At 47.1% G+C, this 7,172-nt stretch overlaps 1 long non-coding RNA gene across 1 annotated transcript; it reads left to right on the forward strand.

Moving 5' to 3' along the window:
- The first annotated feature begins 391 nt into the window (after nt 1-391).
- On the forward strand, nt 392-3,668 carry LOC311157723. The gene is made up of 3 exons (XR_014616421.1): nt 392-937; nt 2,744-2,801; nt 3,137-3,668. It is a non-coding gene; the product is annotated as an uncharacterized lncRNA (long non-coding RNA).
- Nucleotides 3,669-7,172: the final 3,504 nt, after the last annotated feature.

Here is a 7,172-nt window from a genome sequence, read left to right on the forward strand (position 1 = left end):
AAGGAAGGAAGGAAGGAAGGAAGGCAGGAAGGAAGGAAGGCAGGAAGGAAGGCAGGAAGGAAGGCAGGAAGGCAGGAAGGCAGGAAGGCAGGAAGGAAGGAAGGAAGGAAGGAAGGAAGGAAGGAAGGAAGGAAGGAAGGAAGGAAGGAAGGAAGGAAGGAAGGAAGGAAGGAAGGAAGGAAGGAAGGAAGGAAGGAAGGAAGGAAGGAAGGAAGGAAGGAAGGAAGGAAGGAAGGAAGGAAGGAAGGAAGGAAGGAAGGAAGGAAGGAAGGAAGGAAGGAAGGAAGGAAGGAAGGAAGGAAGGAAGGAAGGAAGGAAGGAAGGAAGGAAGGAAGGAAGGCCAGCTTGGAATGACCCAAAAAAAAAAAAATAAAACCAAGTCCCTTGGGAGTAGGGGAGCTGAAATCTCCTTTTTGGTGGGTTTTGTTGGGTTGGGTTTTTGGGGTTGGTTTTTTGTTTGGTTGGTTGGGTTTTTTTGTTGTTGTTTTTTGACGGTTTTTTGTTTGGGGTTTGTTTGAGGGTTTTTTGGGTTGTTGTTGTTGTTGTTGGGGTTTTTTGCTTGTTTTAGTTTGGGTTTGGGGGGGTTTGTTTGGTTTTGTTTGATCATTGGGGGTTTTTTTGTTGTTGTTGGGTTGGGGGGTTTGGTTTTTGGTTTGGTTTGGTTTTGGTTTGTTGGTTGTTGTTTTTGTTTTTGTGTTTTTTATGGGGTCCCACCAATCCCAGAGACAAAGCAGCAGCAAAGAACCCCCTCCCAGCACAACTATTCCCAATCCCTGCTTCCCAAACAGCATCCAGGGCTCTGCCAGAGCCACCTCTGCCTTTTTCGGAATTCTGGGAGCATCCTCGCACTGAGGTTGTGGATTTGCAGCGCACCTGGCTCCTGGAGGGGGCTGGGAAAATCCCGGAGGTGCTGCGGGAGAAGGAGCACCAGGGACTGGTGAGATTCCAGGATCAAATTCCAGGCTGGGAATCGATGCCGGGGCTCCTCCGTCCATCCCCAGCCCGGCTCAGGTTACAAACTCCGGGCAGGAAAATCGATCCCCCTTCCCAGCCCCGTCCTGCTGGATTAACCCTTGAGGTGCCCTGGGAGTGCTGGGGCAGGGAGAAGGCTGAGGTCAGGAGGGTGGACGTGGAAACCACGGAGAAAAGGAGAATTTCTTGGACCTCCTGAATTCCCAGGAAGCCAAGGCAGCTCCCTCTCTGCTGGGATTTCGCACTGGGGGATCCCCTGAAATCTCAGCTCTCAAAATCTCTTGTCTGGGCTGATTTTCCAGCTTTGGCTCCCTGAGTTCCTCCCGTCTTCCCGGTGTTTTTCCAGCCTTTGCTCCCCGTGATTCTCCCCTTTACTCTTTTTCTCTTTCTCATTTCTCTCTTTCTGTCTTTTTGAGTTTCTCCCTTTTCCCCTTTGTTTTCCCAGCCTTTTCTCCCCTCTATTTCTCCCTTTCTCCCTTGGTTTCTCATGCCTTTGCTGCCTGAATTTCTCCCTTTTCCCTTTGTTTTCCAGCCTTTTCTCTCTATGTTTCTCCCTTTCTCCCTTGGTTTCTCATGCCTTTGCTGCCTGAATTTCTCCCTTTTCCCCTTTGTTTTCCCAGCCTTTTCTCCCCCCTATTTCTCCCTTTTCCCTGTGTTTCTCTCCCTGCCACAAATCCCAGTCCTGACCCTGTTGGGCTCTGTTATGTTGGAAAAGGAGACACTTGGACATAGAGACTTTCCAGGATTATTCCTTTTTTATTTATCTGGAATAAACTTTCCCTATGCCTGAGAAACAGCTTTCCAGCAGAGATGACAGTAATTTAACTTAAAATAATAATTTATATAATAATTTAATAATGAAAAAATAATTAAGAAATAAAATGGAATAATGGAATCCAAATAATAAAATAATAATTTAAATAATTTCATTATAATAATTTACAGACATTACAATAATTTACCCTTCCCAGGCAGGCCACGGTGTCTTTGCCATCCCAGATCCTGGATAGATCAGTCTGAAATTTCCCAATCCCAGATAAAATTGGCTCTGGTGTTTCTTTCCACCTCCTCCTTTCATCCCTGATTCCCAGCAGGAAACGGAACCCTTTGTCCCTCACTGTCCTCATAATCTCCCAGTTGCTTCAAATTTTATCCCAAATTAAATTTAAAATATTTTAATTCAAAATTTATTCAAAATTTAACAGAAAAGGGAAAAGCTTTTCCCTTTTCTTGAAAAAAAATTAAAAAAGGAATATTTTTATAGGAATGAGAGGATTTAAAAGGTTTCTCCCTGAATTCTGCCCCGTATTCAGGGAGAAGAGACATCCATGGAGTCTGGAGGTACCAATAATTTCATCCAGAGCCCATAAATTATTCCAGAGGAAGCTCTGACAAATAATTGAGTCCCTTTCACTGCAGAAGGGGAGAAAATAAGATTTTGGAGTCAGGCTGGGATGGATTTTTTACAATAAACCCTGGATGTGATGGAAAAGCACACCCAAGGTGAATGAACAACAAATTCCCTGCCTGTTAACGCTGATTCCCACTCCCTGCTGCTTCCCATCCTTTTTCCTCATTTCCCAAGGGATTTAAATAATCCATTTATTTAGGAATTTTTATTTAGGGAGTTTTTAATTAGGGTCAAAGCTGGGGCTCCTGTTATCAGCTGGTTTTATACCAGGTCCTTATCAGAACTGATAAGGGTTAAGTGCTCTGAGGGGTTTTATGTTTTTATGACTGATAAAGAATTTCTCTTTCCAATAAATTGTAGATCCCTAAATGCCCAGGACCTGGTGGGAATAGCTGGGATCCTGGAGCACTCACCAGAGGTAGGTTTTGGGTTAGGGTTAGGGGAGGGCCACGGGAACACCAGAAAAACTGGAAAACGTGGGAGGATTCAGGAGGAATCCAGCCCAGCTCTGCTGGGGGAATCTGCCACCACTTGGAAAGTGATGAAGGACAGCTGAAACTTGGGAACCTCAGCTGAGTGATGGAACCTGGGAATGGTTTGGGTGGGAAGGGAACTTAAGGATCATCCCATTCCATGGGCAGGTGCTGGGTTTGGGCTTCTTTTTGTACCTCTGCCAAGGTCAGAACTGAAGGCGCTCGAGAGGACAGATCATGTTCAGACTCAGGTGTTTATCATTTCTTATCTCTGTTACAGCCTCTCAGCAGGGAATTCTGCAGCTCTTCACTAACGAGGCACAAAATGGCCAAATGTCTTTTGTTACAAGGTCTTTTAAGGATCAGCTGTCCAATTAAGAAATGACACCTCAATTATTTTCACTTTAAACCCAATAACCGAGATCGCTGGAAGTCTGCAACGCAGACTTTTCTGTCCAATTACAAAATAGCACCCAAACCCATGGAGAAGGAGGAGAAAGAAGGAGGAGGAGGAGGAGAAGCAGAAGAAGCAGAAGAAGCAGAAGAAGAAGCAGAAAGGAGAAGGAGAAGGAGAAGGAGAAGGAGAAGGAGAAGGAGAAGGAGAAGGAGAAGGAGAAGGAGAAGGAGAAGGAGGAGAAGGAGAACCAGCCCCCACCCCAAAACCTCCATCCTGCTTTATATCCATTACCATATTCTAAACCCTTAAACTCTGAGTTTCCCACCCTGTGGTATCACACACTTCTATCCAAACTCCACACCCACAATCCCAGTTCTGTCATTCCATTCTGGAAGCTTCTCCAGGGCCTCAGGTCAGTGCAGTGTCCTCTTTGGGTCAGTGCCTGGCAGCACAGAAATCTGAAATTCTCAGCAGCCAGGTTTCCAACAGGCAGGGACACCTCCCACTGTCCCAGGGTGATCCAGCCTGGCCTTGGGCACTGCCAGGGATCCAGGGGCAGCCACAGCTGCTCTGGGAATTCCATCCCAGCCCCTCCCCACTCTCCCAGCCAGGAATTCCTTCCTGATATCCCATCCATCCCTGCCCTCTGGCAGTGGGAGTCATTCCCCCAGTCCATTACTCATATCCTGAGAAGATTCCAAATGAATTGCAAGGATTGGGGTTCCTAAGCCACCAAAGCCAGGAAAACGTGGCCACCCAGGGAAACTGAGGCAGCTGGAAAAAATGGACCCAGGTTGCTCATCCCAGGGATCCAAACACCACCTAAGGGTGAGATGGACCAGTGGAAAATCCTGTTAGGTTCCCACAGTGTCCAGAACATTCCTTTGAAATTGAAATCTGTGGTTTAGGCAATGACAGGAGGATGAAATCCCGACTTCAATCGATCCTTGAAAACTCCCACATTCTCAAGGACCATCTCTGAGAAAAATGTTGGATTGGAGCATAAGGGCATTGTAGGCAACACTTGGAGCAGCAATTTATTGGAATCATGGTGTTGATGTATTGGAATTTCCCAGAGCAGCTGGGGCTGCCCCTGGATCCCTGGCAGTGCCCAAGGCCAGGCTGGACGGGGCTTGGAGCTGCCTGGGACAGTGAAGGTGTCCCTGCCATGGCAGGGGTGGCACTGGGTGGGCTTAAAGTTCTTTCCAACTCAAAGCATTCCATGATTTTCTCCTGCAGGAATGCTGCTGCCCAAAGAGCAGAACATGGCCTTCTCCTCGTGGGATTCGATCCATGCGAAAGATCCCTTTCCATCCTCACCTGGGAAGTGCTGATAGCCCCAGACCATCTCCAAGGAGCCCAGGGAGGGTGGGAATGAGGGCCAAAGCTCTGCCTGGAATGTGGGATTTGTGGGGAGCAGGCAGGGGAAAAGACGATTGGAGGAAGAGGAATCTCATTAAGGAATCCAGAGCCACCAATGGAAGGAGACGGGAATGTTGGGAAAAAAAAATAAATGGAGGGGAAAAATAATCAAAAGGCCCAAACATCACTGGGGTTGGTGGAGAAACTCCACACAAAGAGAGCCTTTCTGGGAAAGAAAGACAAAGCGCTACCTTTGCTGGAATTCAGGGATACAGACGTCTCTTTTTGGGAATTGTTTACACCTGGACACCAGGGAGGGAACGGAACAGCCAAAAAAGACTGAGGGAACGTTGAAAAAATCCGCGTCGGGCCTGTGGGTTTTGTTTTATATGATTTGTTTATTTAAATGGGTTTTTTTCCCGATGAAGCAGCCACTGTTTGAAGAGCTGGAGCGTGGTGGGATCAAGGAACATTTTTAGGTCAGTGGTAGCTCTATTTATCATTTTTAAGACAAATTTGATTATCCTTATGGGAATTCAGGTCTTCAGGGAAAGCTGCCCAGTTGTCATATTAATCATTGCTTTTAGTGTTTTCCTTAGGCTTTGGGGTTTGGGTTTATTAGGGAATATTCATTTTTTTTCCCCTTTTAATTTAGCTTTCAGTTGCCCCAGGGCTTTGGCCTGGGAACCTTTGCAGAGTGTTTTTCCTTCGGTTCCAACCTTGGAATTCTGGGAAGGCTGTTCACTCCTAAAGCAGCCCTTGCTGCTGGTCCATCCCTCCTTCCACTGCTGGGGAACTGGGATTCAGGGAATTCTTTCTTGGAAGAAGAAGAAGAAATAAAGACAAAAATGTCAGAGTAAAAAAATAAACATTTACAATTCCAACTACAGAGCACACCACGTTGTTGCCCTTCCAGTGGTTTTATGGGACACTGTTCCTGGCTTTTTATCATGGAATCATGGAATGGTTTGGATGGGAAGGGACAGTAAAGCCCATCCAGTGCCACACCCTGCCATGGGCAGGGACACCTTCCACCATCCCAGGGTGCTCCAACCTGACCTTGGACACTTCCAGGGGGAATTGGGATTGGATTGAGGGAGGAGGAGAGTGGAGGACACCAAAACCTCAGCCTTGTCCAGTAAATCCCAGTGCTCTGTGCAGAGACACTGGGAATGAATTAAACCTTTGGAAAAGGGGGAACACCGTTTTTGGAGGCATTGGATCCTCTACAACAGCAAAGGAGTTTGGTGTGGGGATGTTTCTGGTTTGGGAATCTCCATGGAGGGGAAAACCAGGAGAGGAAAATCCAGCTGCAGCAGCAGGATTGACCGGCAGTGCCGCCGCTCCCGCTCCCTGAAATGAGAACAGGAAAAGAGTCGGGAAAACAGTCCGTAAAACTTAACTAGTGGCCATATTTAAGAGAAATTAGAGGAAATGGCCCCACATCCTGTGGAATTCACCTTTGCCAAAGCCTGCAAAGCCCAGTCCCAGGGCCGGATTTAGAAAGGGAGCGGAGGCTTTAACAGCCAAAAACGTAGGGAAGGAAAAACGCTCCATGGCCACAAGAGTGAGGCTTCTGTTTGGGCTGGGATGGCTGGAAGCGTGGCCAGGACACGGGGCAGGAGTGCCCCAGGTAATCCATGGAAATGTCTCCGTTACGATTCCAGACATGGAAATGTCATTAGTGCTACAATTACAGCCCCAAGGGCACCCGGGAGATGCGGGGTGGGAAACACATCCAAGGTTTTAGAGGCAAAATCCATCACCCCTCAGTTAAAGCTGCCTAAATTTAATCTTGAAATAATCCAAATTTTAAGCTCAGCCCAGTTCCCTTTGCAAGAGGTCGCAGGGAAGAAATTTAGGAATTTTTTACCCCTATGGAAGGAAATGTCTCCAAAAGGGATGGAGTGGGAACATCAACTCGTGGTTGCAGCATGTCCCACAACAGTTTTGGGTGCTGCCCCCAATTTCCTAAATGTTTTCCATGAATTCCCATCATGGTCCAGGTGCTGCCGTGTCTGATGGTTTCCACCACGAGCAAAGGTTCAAATTCAGCTCCTGCAGATTGGTGCTGGATTCAGTCCAGGAGCTGCAGGAACTTAGGAGACAGCAAAACCATAAATTGAGGAAAACAGCAAGCCAGAATTCCCAATGTCCTCTTCCAAGTGTCCCTCGCAGCTTTTGGACCTGCGTCATCCCCACTTCATCCCTCCCTTCCCTCACTCAAGATTAAAACCATGGGAAACACATTGCAGACATATAAAGAGGTTTAGACTCAATATTAGGAATTTTTTTTCATGGAAATGGGGGTAAATCACTGGAACAGACTGCTCAGGCCAGGGGTGGAATCACCATCCCTGGAAATGTTCCAAAAAGTGTGGATGTGGCACTTGAGGACACGTTGTGGTGGTGAACATGGTGGCGGCGCTGGGTTGATGGTTGGACTTGATTTTAAGGGTCTTTTCCAACCTTAACAATTCTATAATTCCATGATTTTCTGTCAGTGGGATGCACAGGCCATTTGTCATGGCTTGCATGAAGTCTGAAGGCAATCTTC

Source organism: Fringilla coelebs, assembly GCF_963513975.1.
Source record: "Fringilla coelebs genome assembly, chromosome: 1".
In the NCBI taxonomy this organism is placed as follows: Eukaryota; Metazoa; Chordata; class Aves; order Passeriformes; family Fringillidae; genus Fringilla; species Fringilla coelebs.